Source organism: Lethenteron reissneri, chromosome 32 (assembly GCF_015708825.2).
Source record: "Lethenteron reissneri isolate LAM-NWPU_2019-01 chromosome 32, ASM1570882v1, whole genome shotgun sequence".
In the NCBI taxonomy this organism is placed as follows: Eukaryota; Metazoa; Chordata; class Hyperoartia; order Petromyzontiformes; family Petromyzontidae; genus Lethenteron; species Lethenteron reissneri.
Window position 1 is genome coordinate 233549 of NC_083810.1, and position 19028 is coordinate 252576.

General features: G+C 45.9%; 1 long non-coding RNA gene across 2 annotated transcripts; it reads right to left on the reverse strand.

Moving 5' to 3' along the window:
• Window positions 1–1893: 1893 nt before the first annotated feature.
• LOC133350100 (uncharacterized) lies at window positions 1894–17652 on the reverse strand. Of its 2 annotated transcripts, none has more exons than XR_009756014.1 (3): window positions 17471–17652; window positions 15912–16015; window positions 1894–2831 (listed from the first exon to the last, which is right to left on the reverse strand). It is a non-coding gene; the product is annotated as an uncharacterized LOC133350100 (long non-coding RNA). The 2 variants fall into 2 exon arrangements; XR_009756015.1 differs by lacking the exon at window positions 1894–2831 and adding an exon at window positions 3822–3947.
• Between the last annotated feature and the right edge of the window lie 1376 nt (window positions 17653–19028).

Here is a 19028-nt window from a genome sequence, read left to right on the forward strand (position 1 = left end):
GGCAATCAGAGTTCAGACGTTTCTTGTAGTTGGCCACCAGGTTTGCACACATCTCAGGAGGGATTTTGTCCCACTCCTATTTGCAGATATTCTCCAAGTCATTAAGGTTTCAAGGCTGACGTTTGGCAACTCAAACCTTCTGCTCCCTCCACAGATTTTCTATGGGATTAATGTTTGGAGACTGGCTAGGCCAGTCCAGGACCTTAATGTGCTTCTTCTTGAGCCACTCCTTTGTTGCCTTGGCCGTGTGTTTTGGGTCACTGTCATGCTGGAATACCCATCCACGACCCATCTTCAATGCCCTGGCTGAGGAAAGAAGGTACTCACCCAAGATTTGACGGAACATGGCCCCGTCCATCGTCCCTTTGATGCGGTGAAGTTGTCCTGTCCCCTTAGCAGAAAAACACCCCCAAAGAATAATGTTTCCACCTCCATGTTTGACGGTGGGGATGGTGTTCTTGGGGTCATAGGCAGCATTCCTCCTCCTCCAAACATGGCGAGGAGTTGAGTTGATGCCAAAGAGCTCCATTTTCGTCTCATCTGACCACAGCACTTTCACCCAGTTGTCCTCTGAATCATTCAGATGTTCATTGGCAAACTTCAGACGGGCATGTATATGTGCTTTCTTGAGCAGGGGCACCTTGCGGGCGCTGCAGGATTTCAGTCCTTCACGGCATAGTGTGTTACCAACTGTTTTCTTGATAACTATGGTCCTAGCTGCCTTGAGATCATTGACAAGATCCTCCTGTGTAATTCTGGGCTGATTTCCTCACCGTTCTCTACGAGGTGAGATCTTGCATGGAGCCCCAGGCCAAGGGAGATTGACAGTTATTTTGTGTTTCTTCCATTTGCGAATAATCGCACCAACTGTTGTCACCTTCTCACCAAGCTGCTTGGCGATGGTCTTGTAGCCCATTCCAGCCTTGTGTAGGTCTACAATCTTGTCCCTGACATCCTTGGAGAGCTCTTTGGTCTTGGCCTTGGTGGAGAGTTTGGAATCTGATTGATTAATTGCTTCTGTGAACAGGTGTCTTTTATACAGGTAACAAGCTGAGATTAGCACTCCCTTTAAGAGTGTGCTCCTAATCTCAGCTCGTTACCTGTATAAAAGACACCTGGGAGCCAGAAATCTTTCTGATTGAGAGGGGGTCAAATACTTATTTCCCTCATTAAATGCAAATCAAGCTATAACATTTTTGACATGCGTTTTTCTGGATTTTGTTGTTGTTATTCTGTCTCTCACTGTTCAAATAAACCTACCATTAAAATTATAGACTGATCATTTCTTTGTCAGTGGGCAAACGTACAAAATTAGCAGGGGATCAAATACTTTTTTCCCTCACTGTAAGGGTTTAGGTTAAGGGTTCAGTGGGTTAGAGGTTTGGGGGTTTATGGGTTAGGATTTTAGAGGGTGATGGGTTTAGACCGTTATGGTTTTAAGGGTAAAGGGGTTTTGAGGGTTGGGTTTTAGAGGGTTACAGTTTAGAAGGATATAGGTTTAAAGGATTCTCGGTTTAGAGAATTAGGTCTTTAGAGATTTTATGGGGTTTATTGTTAAAGGGGTAGTGGTTTAGAGGGTTAGGAGTTTATAAGGTTTAGGGGTTTAGAGGTATCGGGGTTTCAAGGTTAGTGATTTACAGTGTTAGGGGTTTATTGGTTTGAGAGTTGAGGGTTTAACACCTAGACTTTCACAACTAATATTGTCCATAATAAAGTTTTTTTTTGGGTTAGTCTCCAACACTAAATGGCACTTTTTGTTGATGTGACAAATTTTACTAATTGGCTGTTTCGGGTGGTGGTTGGTTTAACGACAAGTTTATATTTACATAATCTAACAAAAAAAACCTTTATGGGTTTAGGGAGTTCCGGTGTAGTGGATTATGTGTTTAGAGGGTTAGCATTTTAGGGGCATAGGTGTTTTAAGGGTTAGGCTTCTAGAGGGTTCGTTCTTTAGAGGGTTGGGGTTTAAATGTGTTGGGATTAGGTTACAGATTTAGGTTTTTAGAACGTTAGGGTTTTGAGGGTTAGGATTTTAGAGGTTGAGGATTTAGGAGGTTATGAGTTCAGAGGGTTAGGGGTCTAGAGGGTTAGTTCTTTAGAGGGTAGTGGTTTAGATTGGTTGGTATTTAGAATGTTAGGGATTTAGGGTTTTAGAAGGTTAGGGTTTCAAGGATTAGAGGGTTAGGGATTCAGAGAGTTTGGTTTTTAATGGCTTAGACGGTTAGGGTTAAAAGAATAAGGGGTTTAGAGCAGGGGTCTCAAACTCGCGGCCCGCGGGCCAATTGCGGCCCTCGGGACGATATTTTGTGGCCCCCACCTTAATATGAAAGTTTAATGTTAGTGCGGCCCGCGAGTTTTATATTGTAGCAACCCCGCTGTTAGCTGCTGTGTGGGACAATGTTATGATGCTCTGGTTTCCTACTGTGTGCCTGTCCAGTGAATGCGGCATGCATGTGAGTGACATGGGGGGCGGGGTCGTGTGTCTGTGTGTTTGTGTACGTGTGAGAGTGAGTGAGAGAGCCGGGAGAGAAAAGAGTGGCTTTGGATGTGCGGAGAGCAGGAGGGTGAAATTCATAGTTTTCCGCCCTCTTTCGCGCAGGTCATGATGTATCCAGTGCTTCATTTGTAAATCACAAGGTGCCGGAACGCTAAGTACATATGACAGCGCAGGTACAACGAGCACAGGCCCCAAAACGCACGTAAAACGATGCTTAAAACAGCTCACACATGCCACTTACAATGCAGTGGGATTTATTTAGGCTATACTGCAGTGACGGTATCAGTCTTTGTGTCAGTGATTAATAAAGTGGCATCTTGAGCAAAGGCGACTTCTGTGTCCAGTGGAGAAAACGAACAGAACACACACACACAATTTGTTAAATTGAAGGCAAATTCAAGGGACAACACGGCTCCTTTACACACACGCTGCGCTGTGAGGTGTTGGGAGCTTCTTTACGCAGACGGATTATTCTAAACCGCAGCAGTTTATAACACGTCATTGAGCTAATATCTACATTTTACAGTCTGGGCTGTTTTACATTATTATTTACACCTGATGTGTGGATGAATTTTAATTATTTAAATTCCCTCATCCTCTGGTGGTGACATTTACGCACCGAGCCACAGACTTTACATGACGATGTGCATAATTATTTTGGTTCATCTTAGAAGTCTGCATTTGTTATTATTTTATGAAATTGTGATGCTGTTGTTAAGAAAGCTTTATATATAACTTATTAGATTATCTTGTTATTGCGTGGCCACAAATTAGTAATTCATCCACCGATGTCAACAGGGGCTCCGTAATTTTCTAGTGATTACATTATATTGTTATATTTTATTTTAATCATTTCTTAAAAAACTTTTTTTAATATTCATATTTTTTTCGATACTAGAGGTACCGGATCTGCTCAAATAAGTCCCGGAACGCAGGCAAGCCAACACGCCGGCACAAAGTAAGCACAGAAATGTATAGAAAAATGTGATGATGTGACTGAAGGCAGCGAAAGCCCCGACAGTGGCCAGCAACATTTGAACCCCGTGGTCACACAATGACGCTGCCTCATATAGTCCTCTCCTCTCCCTCTTTCGGCTCTCCACTGTGCGCGCACCAGAGCGCGTCAAAGCGCAGATCCACAGCTCATCCCGGCTCAGATCCCCGTGCTTTGAACAGAGAAGCGTGTATAGTAGCAGCCGCTACAGCTGTGTCTGCCTGTGACTGGGGTGTGGGGACGAAATCTGATGGGAACGCATTACCCTCCCCCCCCCCCATAATCTACGCACCTGTTGTTACGGGAAAAAGCGGAAATGACGTGCATTTGCGGAAATTACGTCTCCGTGCGTCGCTGGTTGGCTAAACACGTGACTGAAACTTTATTGCGTGAGCGACAGCAAGTGGAATGAATATATATCTTGTCACACAGCCCCAATCATGTCTTTTTCAAAGCCTGCAGTGAAGAGAAAGGTTGGTGACGAGCACAGACAATTTCAGGAAAAGTGGGAGATGCAATATTTCTTTGTCGAGCACATGAGCACCCCGACGTGTCTTATTTGTACAGAAAAAGTTGCGGTGCACAAGGAATACAACCTCAAACGTCATTACTCAACTAAAAATGCTGAGGAGTATGCAAAATACCAGGGAGATGAGAGAGCCAACCGGGTTGCCAATCTTAAAACATGTCTACTGAGGCAACAAAATGTCTTCAAGAAAGCAACCAAAGAGAATAATGCAGCAGTCGAAGTAAGCTACGTGGTTAGTGAGATGATTGCTAAGGCAGGAAAGCCATTCACAGAAGGCGAGTTTATCAAAAAGTGCATCTTACAGGCTGCAAGTATAGTCTGTCCGGAAAAGAAAGGTCAGTTGAGCAACATCAGCCTTTCTTCTTTGTTTTTTTCGGTAAAGTCACGTATAAAAATAAAATAATAAATTAAATAATAGCATACGACGTTTCGATTGCAACACAAGCAATCATCATCAGGTATAATGAAATAGCGACATAGAATATAACCAGAAAACTATAGACAGACATATAAGCAGACAGATATCACCAAGATACAGAGAGAGCAACCCAGGTACAGAGAGAGGTGATCGTCTCTGTGGGGTGGCCTTAAATAGACAGAGGGGGGCGGAGGCAGAGAGAGGGAGGGGGTAGGGAAAACATTTACATGTCAATGAGTACGAAGGGAGGGGAGTAAGGTAAGCAGGCTTAGAGGGAGACAGAACACACTAAATTAAATAACCTAGCAAGTATCGAAATGTTATGTAAAACGACACAGAGAGTCGGTCAACACACAATTAACGCATTGCCTGGTCGATTACGTATTTCAAAGATTGCTAAGTTAGAATTTAAATTCCAAAGAAAGACAAAACATATTTATTATTTATTATTTTATTTTTATACGTGACTTTACCGAAAAAACCAAAGAATAATTCCTGCAGTCACGAAAGCTCCAAATTAAGATTGAACCACTTCTACGGGGAAGTTCCAAGTTTACCTTTTTCTCTCTCTCTGGGTTTCTTGTTCTCTCTCTCTGCCTGTATATTTAGTGTAATTTTCTCTGTCTACACTCGTTTTGTATCGTTCTTAGGTTCTGCTCTGTCTGTGTGTCTCCGTTCCTCTATTTTTATGTTTTGTCTTTCTTTGGAATTTAAATTCTAACTTAGCAATCTTTGAAATACGTAATCGACCAGGCAATGCGTTAATTGTGTGTTGACCGACTCTCTGTGTCGTTTTACATAACATTTCGATACTTTGCTAGGTTATTTAATTTAGTGTGTTCTGTCTCCCTCTAAGCCTGCTTACCTTACTCCCCTCCCTTCGTACTCATTGACATGTAAATGTTTTCCCTACCCCCTCCCTCTCTCTGCCTCCGCCCCCCTCTGTCTATTTAAGGCCACCCCACAGAGACGATCACCTCTCTCTGTACCTGGGTTGCTCTCTCTATGTATCTTGGTGATATCTGTCTGCTTATATGTCTGTCTATAGTTTTCTGGTTATATTCTATGTCGCTATTTCATTATACCTGATGATGATTGCTTGTGTTGCAATCGAAACGTCGTATGCTATTATTTAATTTATTATTTTATTTTTATACGTGACTTTACCGAAAAAAACCAAAGAATAATTCCTGCAGTCACGAAAGCTCCAAAATTAAAATCAGCCTTTCTGCTAACACCGTGGCAGAGCGCATTTCTGACCTGTCAAGTGACATTTATGATCAACTGCGTGAGAAAGCCAAATTTTTCAATGCATACTCAGTCGCTCTTGATGAGAGTTCAGACATCACTGACACTGCCCAGCTCACAATATATGTCCGTGGTGTTGATGACAATTTTGAAGTGATGGAGGAGTTGCTCACAGTAATTCCAATGCATGGCCACACCACCGCTCAGGAGATATTTTGCCAGCTGCGTGATGCCATTGTGAATGCCGGTTTGCCATGGAAGAAGGTTGTTGGAATAACATTCGACGGAGCGCCATCAATGACAGGGAGGAAAAATGGACTGGTGGCACTTGTTCAAAGAAAACTAGAAGAGGAGGGTGTGGAGGAGGCCATTGCTCTGCATCATCCATCAGCAGGCCCTTTGCAGCAAATGCCTGAAGTTTGACAATGTGATGTCTGTTGTTGTGAAATGCATCAACCAAATCAGATCCAGGGGCTTAAAGCACCGGATGTTCCGTACTTTTTAGAGGAAATGGAGTCAGAATATGAGGATGTGCTCTACTTCACCGAGGTACGTTGGCTCAGCAGGGGAAACGTCTTGAAGAGATTTTTTGAGTTGAGAGCAGAAGTGAAAGCCTTCATGGAGAAGGATGGGGTGGCTGTTCCTGTGCTAAGTGATCCCAAATGGCTCATGGACTTAGCTTTTCTTGTTGACATCACGCATGAGCTGAATGTACTGAACACGAAGTTACAAGGCCAGGGGCAGCTCGTCAGTGCTGCCTATGACAACGTGAGAGCATTCTCCACAAAACTTGTGTTATGGAAAGCCGAGCTCTCTCAGACAAACCTTTGCCATTTCCCAGCATGCAAGGCACTCCTGAATGCAGGCACACCATTCAGTGGTGAGAAGTATGTTGATGCCATTTTGAGGCTACAGGAGGAATTTGATCACAGATTTGCAGACTTCAAGACGCACAGAGCCACTTTTCAAAGTTTTGCGGATCCCTTCTCCTTTGATGTGCAAGATGCCCCTCCTGTGCTTCAAATGGAGCTCATTGACCTGCAGTGCAACTCTGACCTCAAAGTCAAGTTCAGGGAGGTGAGTGGAAAAGAAGACAAGCTTGGACAATTTTTGCGAGAATTGAACCCCAGCTTCCCTGAGCTTTCCCGAATGTTCAAGCGGTCCATGTGCCTTTTTGGGAGCACATATTTGTGTGAAAAGCTCTTCTCCACCTTGAACTTCAATAAGTCCAAGTACAGGTCCAGACTTACTGATGATCATCTTCAAGCCATACTGAGGGTCTCAACTGCTTCCTCCCTCAAGCCAAATGTGGCTCAGCTATATGAGAGGAAGCGCTGCCAGGTCTCCGGCAGCAAGAAGTAGGCAAGAGAAGCCATGTTCATAAGAACCGTTCATGTTCTTCAATATTCTATTCATGTTCAGAAGAACCCATTGAAGTTAAATAACTGTTAGTAATGACATTGAGAGGTTTGGATTTTTTTAGCAAAGTTTTTTTTGTGGAATACCTGATGCGGCCCAGCCTCACCCAGATACTGCCTCCAGCGGCCCCCAGGTAATTTGAGTTTGAGACCCCTGGTTTAGAGAGTGAGGGTTTTGGTGGGTTAGGGTTTTAAGGTTAAAGGGGTTAAGGGTTCGGGGTATAGGGATTTAGAGGGTTAGGGGTTGAGATGGTTAGGGTTTTGGGGGTTTAGAGGTTAAGCTTTTAGAGGGCGAGGAGTTTAAGATTAGGGTTGTAAGAGTAAAGGGGTTGAGAGGGTTAGCGGTTTAGATGGTTATGGATTTAGATAGTTAGGGGTTTAGAGGGTTTTAATTGTTCGAGGTTTAGTGGTTTTTAATTTTGGAGTAACTCCCATCATTAAGAAGGTCCAGCATTTTGTTGTTGTATGAATCTTTATCCATGATGACCGTGCCCTTGTCTGCCGAGAGGATGACTATCATCTCTCTTTTTTAGGTCCGCGAGTTCAGAGCGTTCGTTTTTGCTGATGTTACTAGTGGGTTTCTTAGCATTCTTAAGAATAGTAGCTATTTCAGCTCTTGCTACATCTGCATGGATGTGTCCTATGCCTCTGAGGGCTACATCAATCTGAGAAACAGTATCATCACGAGTTCGACTTCCCTAATCGAACCAAGCAAACGTCCCTCTCTAAAACCATCGGCGGCTAGACCTCCCAGACTCTATGTCTTCCCAAAATCCATAAAGAAGGCACCCCGCTACGACCCATCGTGTCCACGATAAGCTCTCCTACGTACAAACTAGCCCGTTTTCTATCAGATACTCTGCTCCCCTTCACAGGCAAGACCTCTTCGGCAGTACTCAACTCAACCCAATTAGTCTCTATGGTTAAGGACATGGTACTATCTCCTGATAACATCCTCGTCAGCTTTGATGTAGTATCTTTGTTCACCAAAGTCCCAGTACCGGACACCCTAACAATAATTGAGGACTTAGTCCAACATGGATTGAATTCTGATGTACCTGCGCTGGTTAGGCATTGCCTCACCAACACCTATTTTACCCGGAATGGCACCTTCTACAAACAGAATGAGGGTACCCCTATGGGCTCCCCCTTGTCACCAGTTATAGCCAACATGTTCATGGAAAAGTTTGAATCAGACGCCATCCAGACATCCACCCTGCGTCCTTCCCTGTGGAAGAGGTATGTGGATGACACTTTCGTCATCTGGCCACATGGCCTCCCAGCATTGAACCACTTCTTGGACCACATCAATTCTAGACACCCATCCATCAGATTCACCATGGAAGTGGAAAAAGACGGTAAACTACCATTCTTGGATATTCTGTTTGAGAGGAGGCCCTGACGGATCCTTGGGACATTCTGTCTACAGGAAAGCCACCCACACAGATTCCTACTTGAAACCGGATTCCCCCCACCACCCATCTCAAAATAATTCTCTCATCAAAACGCTATACCACAGAGCCCATGGCATTTCTGACCAACACCACCTGGCCAGTGAATTAAGACATGTACATCGGGCCCTCAGGATGAACGGATACTCAGACCGCACTATCTGCCAAGCTGTTTCTCCCACCACACAGAAACAGCCACATGAAACTCCGACCAAACTATCACGTTACCATACATAGCAGGCGTGACCAAAAAGATCTCCAAAATTCTAAACAAACATAAGATCCAAGTCCGATTCAGTACAGTGCATAAAATCCGTGATCTGATTCCATCTGTGAAGGATGTCGTTCCTGACTTACAGTATCCTGGAGTCTACAAATTGAGTTGCATTTGTGGTGATTGCTACATTGGAGAAACGAAACGTCATGTTTCTGATCGTATCCGCGAGCACAAGTCAGATCTGAAACACGGCAGAACTGATTCTTCGGCCGTTGCCGATCATTGCTACAACTCGGTGGGCTCTCATGAAATTGTCTTTCTGAGACCAAGGTTCTCTGCAAACCTCCTGGCTACCATCAAAGGTTTGTACACGAAGCCATACAAATATACAAACACAGACATAATTTCAACCGTGATGATGGTTACAAACTGAGTAATCATTGGAAATATGTGATTAACCATGCAAAAAAGATTTAACTACACTTATTTGGCCAATCTTATTTGACAGACAACTATTACAGGTTTACCATGTTTAGTTGTCTCCTTGTCACAGGTTGAGTCACAAACCGTACCTCTCCATAACAAAGGCTCACCCTCTTAAGCCTCACCTTACCATATTAATAAAAAGTGTGCTGTACTTGGCCCTTCCCCCCCCCCCCTCCAACCATATATAAACGGAGTGGTAGCTCCTGCAATCTCTCATTTACTTAATACAGCTATCGTGGCTGTGACGGTTCCACCTGAAGACGGAAGCTTGTGTTGCCTCCGAAACGTCGTGATTTTAATTTTATTTTACTTTTATTAATTTTAATGTTTTACCTACGTGACTTTACCGTAAAAAACCTAAGAATATGAATCCTTGCAGTCACGAAAGCTTAAAAAAAAAAAAGAAACCTCTATTATGGATGATATTGGTCGCGAAAGTCTACGTGTTAAACAAACCCGAGGAATCAGAGGAAAATCGACGTGACCACGGGAGAAGATGCAAACTCCAAATATACAGGCGGCAGGGTCGGGATCAATTCCATGACCTCCTGTATACAATGCAAGGTAGTTACCATCTCACCACCGTGGCACCCCATTCTCTGACTCACTCACTCAAACACCCACCCATTCACCTATTCACGCACACCACTTACTCAATACCCACCCTCTCACTCAATAACCCATCCACTCAGCCCATACAAAAACCCACTCACCCACTCACTCACCGACTCACCCATGAAATCGCACACCCCTCTTCTCAACCACTCAGCCAGCCACCCACTCAATCTCGTACCCACTAACGCTCATCACTTCCTCACCAACCTACCAACCCACCAGGGACGTGCGGTCAGGGGAGGCAGAGCCTCACCCTGTCATACTCCAATGACAATAGTTGTTATGAAAAGTAAAAAAAAGAGAATAAAATAAAAATTAAGATTTTTTCCGACTGATCTGTGTTATAAATGTAATTTCTGTACGATTCCAATCATTTTTATAGTCAAAATCGCCAAATTTGCGGAGCTCCGCTGCAAATACAGGAAGAGACGAGAGTTGAGGCAGCGACGAGCTCAGCCTCCCCTGATTACGCAACCCCTCAGTAACTGGATGGGCGCGGGAAATAAGCGCGTGCCTGTTACTATTACAGTATGTCACCAATGTAATGTTTGTAGACCCCTTCATTTCATGTCCTCGCCTTCCATACTCCCAGCTAACTTATTTCACGTATGTGTATGAAGATATTTAGGCTCGCTGGTCTCGTCATGAAACTGCAATGAAAAAGCACCAGGGGAAGGCAGCCATCACATTTGCCTCACTGAGGGAGATGCGTCTAACACGCCCCCCTCCGTGAGGCCACGTCCCCCTCATGTGTGTGAATCTGACTCTGACACAAGCCAGTGCCTCCCAGCCATTGACCTCACCACACGTCACTGCAACCACCCACCCATCGCCTCAACTCAAACCACCCACCCAGTCGATCATCCACCCACTAACACTCACCCACCCAACAACTCACTAACCCACCCAGCACTCACTCACCGAGCCAGTCAATCTCTAACCCACCAACTCACTTTTAACTGACTCTCTCAACTACAACTCACCCAGTCACTAACCCACTCACTCAATTTATAACCCACCCACTACCCACATAACCTCCTACCCACACACTCATCCACAAACCCACTCACCCCCTCACTCATCCATCCACTCACATACTCACCCAGCCACTCACCTACTCACCCAGTCACATACACATCCACTCACCATGCCACCCACTCAATTTCTAACCCACCCACTCGCCCAACCACTCCCTCAGCAACTCACCCACTAACCACGTAATTATTCACTCACCCACCCATCACTCAACCACCCAATAATTCAACCACCAAAACATTCCACCACCCACTAACTCAACCACCCACTACCACCCACTAACTCAACCACCGAGCCACTCACACTCACCCACCCACCCACCCACGCACTCACCCGCCCACTCACCAACACACTAAACTAAATCTAAATTGTGGTTATTTTACCAGGTAGGCCGACAGAGCTAAACATCTTTTTCAGAAAGACCTGGTTAAAAATTATAGGTCAACGAAGTGGCTTATGACATGTATTGCAAGCCAAATCCTATAAATGCTTGTTGATTTTAAATGTGGAGGAAATATACAGGTGTCAGGGTCGGGATCAAACCCACAACCTTCTGCATACCAGGCGCAGTAGTTAACATCTCGCCACCGTGGCGCCCCACTGTCTGACTCTCCCACCCACTAACCCACACACTCACCCACTCACTCAATCACCCACTCACTCAACTACTGAGCCATTCATTACACTGACCCACTCACTAAGCCACCCACTCAATCTCTAACTCACTCATGCACCCAGCCACTCACTCAGCGATTCACCTACGACGCATCAACCCATCTACTCACGCACCCACCCACTCATCCATACAATAAACTAATATTTAATTGTTTTTCATTTTACTGGGTAAGGCCCTGAGCTATAGATCTTTGTCGGAAAGCCACCTCACCACAAATGACAGTTCAATTAAGTGGCTTTTCACGTAGAATGTTATTGCAACCAAAATATATAAATGCATGTTCAAATGTGGAGGGACAACCCTGGAGAAAATTCCACGCGACCACAGGGAGAACATAGAAACTCCAATATACAAGTGGAAGGGCTGGGATAAAATCCACAACCTCCTGTATACTAGGCGAGGTAGTTAACATCTCGGCACCATGGTGCCTCACTCTCCGACTCACCTACCCACTAACACACGAACTCACCTCCCATATTCACACACCCATCTACCCAAAAACTCAACCACCCACACATTCACGCAACAATCCACTCACCCACCCACTCACTTATTCACCCACCCACTAAACCATGCACCTGTCCACTCACCTATTCATCCACCCACTCACACACCCATTAAGCAACCCACCCAACTTACCCTGCCACCCACTCAATCTCTAACCGACTCCCTCACCCAGCCCACGCAATCTCGAACCCACCAATTCACTAATCCTCTCACCAACTCACCAACCCCACCTCCTCACCCACTCCCACACCCACTCATCGCGCTGACCCACTCACTCACCTCAACCATTCACAAACCCACCCACCCACTCATTCACCCAACCACCCACCACCCACTCAATCTCTAAAACCCTTCACCCACCCACCCACTCAGCCACCCACTAACTCACCCAATCAATCTCTAACCCACTCACCTACCCACCCACCCACTCACCCAACCACTCGTCTATTCACTCCCAAACAACACACCCACTCACGTCACCCATGGCTTACCCTATCACCCACAATCTCTAACACACTCACTCACCTACTTCCTCGATCAGTGACCCACACTCACAGACCCACCCAGTTAATCACCCACTCTATGTGTAGTCCTTACCTCTTCTGGTAATGTGAGATATTCTTTTACCAGGTAAAGCCCACTGAGCTATAAAGATTGTTTTCAGAAGCATCCTCGCCACAAATGATAGTTCAACAAAGTCGCTGTATACATTTATTGCACCCAATTCCTCTTATTACATGTTTCTAAATGTGGAGTGAAATATACATGTGTCATGGTTGGGATCGACCCACAACTATTCTGTATAACAGGCGAGTAGTTAACATCTTGCCACCGTGGCGCTCAATTCTTTGACTCACCCCACTCAACTACTAAAGACACCCACTAACCGACTCACAAACCCACTCACCCTGCCACGCACGTCAATTTCTAACCCACTCACTAAACCACTCATCCACGCACCCACCTACACATGCACTCACCATTCACTCACCCAACAACCCACCCACCCACTCTACTTGACCAACTCACGCACCAACCCACCCACTCACACTGTGACCTACTCCATAGCTAACCCAACAACTCACCTCACATCAGCAGTCCCCTCACCTACTAACCTAACCACCCACCAACTCACGGGTCATCCAACTCCGCACGTCAAACCACCCACTCATTCAAAACTGTAAACTAATTTTTTTTTTTTACAAGGTAAGGCCCACAGGAGCTATACAAATCTTATTAAGAAGCAACGTGGCCACAAATCCAGAGGTCTCGGAGAGAAAATCCATGAACCACGAGGAGAACATGCAAACTCCAAATATACAGGCATCAAGATCGATGACCGAACCCACAACCTCCTTTACAAAAGGGTAGGTAGTTTAACATCTCGCCACCATGGGGCTCCACTCCTCTGACTCGCAGCCACCCACTTCAACCTACCCATTCAGCCACATACCCATCAGCCACATACCCATTCAGACCACATACCCATTCAGCCACATACCCATTCAGCCACCATACCCACTCAAAGACCCACCCACTCAGCCACATACCCAGTGACTAACCCACTCACATCAATTTCTAAACACCCATTCACAGCACTATCCACCTAACCTCCTACCACCACACACTCACCCACCCACACATCCATGCACCCCACACCGACGCACCCCACTTACTCATCCATCCAGTCACTAACTCACCCAGCCGTGCACCTACTCACTCACCCACTTTCAGATCCACTCACCCTGCCACCTACTCAATTTATAACCCACCTACTCACCCACCCACCCATCCAACCACCCGCCTACTTCCTCAGCAACTCACCCACTACCAACGTAATTATTGACCCACCCATTAATTTAATCACCTATTAACGTAACCACCCACAAACTCAACCACTGAGTCACTCGAACTTACCCACTCACCAAGCCACCCACTCAATCTCAAACCCACACTGATGCACTCACCCACCTGCCCACTTACTCACCAACACCCTTAACTAAATCTAAAAAAAAATTCCCCAGGTAAGGCCCACTCAGCTATATAGATTGTTTTGAGAAGCAGGGTTTGGATCGAACCTACGAACTTAAAAATACCAGGCAAGATAGTTAACAATTTGCCAACATGGCACTCCACTCTCTGACTCTCCCACCCACGATAACACACACTCAAACACCCACCCACTAACTCAACCATCCATTCATTCAACCACCGAGCCAAGCACACTCACCCACGCACCCAAGCCCACCCTCAATCGCTAGCCCACACCTCACTAACCCCAGCCACTGACCACTACCCATCAACATCGCACTCACTCTCCACATCATCCACCCAGCCACTCATCTGCACACTAAATGTAAATTACGCTTTTTATTTTACCAGGTAAGGCACTCAGCTATATAGATATTTTCAAAAACCATTTGACCACAAATATTCAACTCAATTAAGTGGCTTTTCACGTACAAAGTTATAGCAGGCCAAATTCTAATAATTGCATGTTTTTAAATGTGGAGGGAGAACCCGGAGCACCTGGAGAAAATTCCACGCGATCATGGGGAGAACATGCAAATATACAGGTGTCAGGGTCGGGATCGACCTCACGACCTCCTGTATAAAAGGCGAGGTAGTTAACAGCTCGCCACCACGGCACTCCACCCACTCACCCATTCAAACACCCACCAACCCACTCACAAACCCACCTCACCCTGCCACCCACTCAATCTCTAATCCACTCGCTCAACAATTTACTCACCCACTCACCTACTCAACTATTCACACCCCCACTCACACACCTAACCATTTACCCGCTCAATCTCTAACCTACCCACCAAATCACTCAATAACCCACCTACCCACTCACCCACCCAATAAACTAAATTAAACAATATCTTTTTATTTTACCAGAAAAGGTTCAGATAACTAAATTAATATTTTTAAGAAGTGGCCTGGTTAGAAATGATAGGTTAACGAAATGGATTATCATGGAGACATTCATTGCAGCCACATCCTCTAAATAAATGTTGATTTTAAATATGGAGAGAAAACCTGGAGGACCCGGAGAAAAATCCACACGACCACAGGGAGAACATGCCAACTCCAAATATACAGGTGGAAGGGATGGGATCGAATTCACAAACTCCTGTATACTAGGCGAGGTAGTTAACATCTCGCCACCGTGGTGCCTCACTCTTTGACTCACCCACCCACCCAATCACACACTAACAACTCACCTGCTCAACCTTCGATATTCACTCACCCACCCACTAACTGACTCACCCACCCACTCACCCAACAATCTACTCACCCGCCCACTAACCTATTCACTCAACCCCTCACTCACCCACTCCCCCACACAATATCGCACTGACCTACCCACGCACTCACTCACACAGTCACTCACTAATTCACCCACCCACCACCCACTCACCTATTCACCCACCTACTCAACCATCCACCCACTCATGCTCCCATACACTCACTTACTTATCCAGGCACTCACCTACTCACCCACCGACTTACTCACCCATTAAGCCACTCACCCACTCACCCTCCCAATCACCTAGTTACCCACCCACTCAATCTCTAACCCACCAATTTTCTCATCCACTCACCAACCCACCTCTCAGCCACTCCCTCACCCACTCACTCACTCCAAACTATTCACTCACCCACCAACCCACTAATTCACACAATCACCCACCACCCACTCAATCTCTAACCACTCACTCACCCACTCACACACCGACTTGCCCATTGACTCACCCACCAACTCACTCACAGACCCACCCAGTTAATCACCCACTGTATGTGTAGTCCTCACCTCTTCCAGTATTGTGAGATATTCTTCCTCCCAGCGGTATCTTCACGACAACGCCCTGGGGGGTGGGCAAGCCTCTCAACGAGTCGGGCGAGCGGGGCAACAGCCTGGTCATGTTGGGTTCATAGCGCAGTGCGGCACACGCATACACACAAGCAGACCACACACATATGAACACAATAACAACAGTGGGAGCCACTCATGCGATAGGGATGGGCCGCATGGTCCACTCCAGCTCGATGTACGGCTTGCCCGGATACAATGTTAACTACCTCGTCTGGTATACAGGAGGTTGTCGGTTAGATCCCAACCCTGACACCTGTATATTTGGTGTTTGCATGTTCTCTCCGTGGTCAAGTGGATTTTTATTCTGGTCCTCTGGATTTTCCCTACACATTTAGAAACAGGCGTTTAGAGTAGTTGGCTGCTATAAATTTCCACATAAGGCACGTTGTTGACCTATCATTTGTGGCCAGGTCACTTCTAAACAAGTAAACCCGTAAAAACAAAGTTTTTCACTCTAAATCCTTTATATGCGTGGCGGCTAGAGTCCTCTCGTCCTCTGGCTTGAGATGGCTGCAATCTATGGGACAGATGATTGTCTGCCAGTATTAAGCAATTGGTAATTAAATATTTAATTTGTTTTCCCTAAACGAGTCTGTGTGGAAAATGTCAGCTCGATTGGATCACGGGAAGTGGGTTAAAAAACGAGCAAAAGATGTGCACGGTCCTAAGCAAGCAAGCGAACTTAATATAAAGGATTTAAAAATATATTCGCCTGTGGAGGACGCGGGGATCGATCCCGCGACCTTTGGCATGGGAAGCGAGGGCGCTACTAACTGCGCTACTCCACCACGGCCTGTGGAGGGGTTACGCTCTGGGCTCTTGCACTGTGATGTTCAGCCAAAGCCATGAATGCGTTCGATTTGAATATATGTAAAATCATTTTTTTTTTCCTAAAAAGTGTAAAATTTTGGGAATTTTTTTTCACCAACAATAATTGTCTGGCACAACGAGTCTGTGGAAAATGTCAGCTCGATTGGATCACGGGAAGTGGGTTAAAAAACGACCGAAAGATTTGCACGGTCCTAAGCAAGCAAGCAAGCACGCGAACTTAATATAAAGGATTTAAAAAAGAGTTATGTTACTCAGTGAGATGGTTGAGACACAGGTGATGAGCCTGTGTGTAAGGGGTTGAGTGAGTGAGCGGTTTAATTCATGATTGAGTGATTGATTGGTTGAGTGAGTGGCTGAGTGAGTGAGTGAATGGTTGAGTGAGTGGCTGAATGAGTGATTTATGGAGCGATTGGTTCAGTGAACGAGCGGGCGGTTGAGTGAGCGAGTGAGTGGTTCAGTGAGTGAGTGGTTGAGTGAATTAGTGAGTGGTTGAATGAGTATTTGAATGAGTGAGTGTTTGAACCAATGAGTGAGTGTTTGAGCGCATGCGTGTGTGGTTGAGTGAGTGGTTGAGTGAGTGAGTAGTTGAGTGAGTGGTTTAAGTTAGTGGATGAGTGAGTGAGTGGTTTTATGAGTGGCTGAGTGAGCAAGTGGCTGGCGCGCACCTTGGCTGCGTTGTCCAGAGTGTCCCGCTGGTGCCGCTCCACTGTGTTGCTGCACTCCGCCAGGGTGAGAGCGGCGGTGCCGCGCCCGCAGCTGCTCCAGCGACTACGCCATCTTGCCCAGCCCCTCCTGGCGAGCACGCAGCATGCCCTGGAGCTCCCATCACATGGTGCTGGCAATCTGAGACACCCGCCTGTAGCACACACACAGAAGAATAGATACGGGAATGGATTATGGCGACCTGGGTAACGAGAAGATCACTACTTCGCCCGGTATACAGGGGGTTGTAGGTTTGATCCAAACCCTGATGCTTACATATTCAACTCTGCTCGTCCTGGCGGGGAGAATCCAATCACATTTATTCGATGCGATGTTTCTCATGGGATATAATAAGCGACAACATTTGGACCCCAAACCGAGAGGATTCTGGGATGTTTGTGGTTTTTTGGCAATAACTCTGGAAAGAAATGTCGCAGACCCATCAAGGTGGGACTCGTCCAGCGACATAATGGTTGAGTGACTGGTTGAATGAATTCGGGAATGGTTGAATGAGTGAGTGGTTGAGTGAGTGGTTCAGTCAGTTAGTGGTTGAGGGAGTGAGTGGCTGAGTGAGCGAGTGGTTGAGTGATTGAGATAGAGTGACTGAGCGGGCTGAGCGGTTAGTTAGTTAGTGAGTCGTTGAGTGAGTGTGGCTGATTGAGTGAATGGTTGAGTGAGTTAAAGAGTGATGGTTGAGTGGTTGAGTAAGTGATTAAGTGAGTGAGTGGTTGAGTAAGTAGCTTCGTGAGTAAGTAGCTTCGTGAGTGCGCGGCTGAGTGGTTGAGTGTGTGGCTGAGTGAGTGGCTAAATGAGTGAGTGGCTGAGTGAAAGGGTGAGTGGCTGAGTGAAGGAGTGAGTGGCTGAGTGAGTGAGAAAGTAATTGGTTGAGTGGTTGAGTAAGTCATTAAGTGAGTGAGTGGTTGCTCTAGTGAGTGGTTAAGTGAATGGTTAAGTGAGTCCCCAAGCCGAGAGGATTCTGGTGAGTCGTTGAGTGGTTTGGTGAGGGGTTGAGTGAAAGTTTGAGTGAGGGGTTGAGTGAGTGAGTGGTAGAGTTAGTCGTTGAGCGAGTGGTTGGGTGAGTGGTTGAGTGAGCGAGTGCTTGAGTGAGCAAGCGAGTGGTTGAGTGAGTAAGCGAGTGGTTGAGTGAGTAAATGGTTGAGTGAGCGAGCGGTTGAATGAGCGAGTGGTTTAGTGAGTGAGTGGCAAGTGAGTGGCTGAGTGAGTGATGGTGATGGTTGAGTGAGTGAGAGCGTGATGGTTGAGTGATTGAGTGAGTGGGTGGTTGAATGATTGCTTGAGTGGTTGAGTTAATTATTGAGTGAGTGAGTGGTTGAGTGAGTGAATATCTGAGTGAGCGAGCGGCTGAGTAGTTGAGTGAGTCGTTGAGTGAGTGTGTGGCTGAGTGAGTTTGTGGCTGAGTGAGTGAATGGCTGAATGAATCACAGCTATGATAAAAATGGACATCAGCAGTAAATGAAGTTTAATATAAAATTGTACACTCACAGGATCGAAATAAAGATG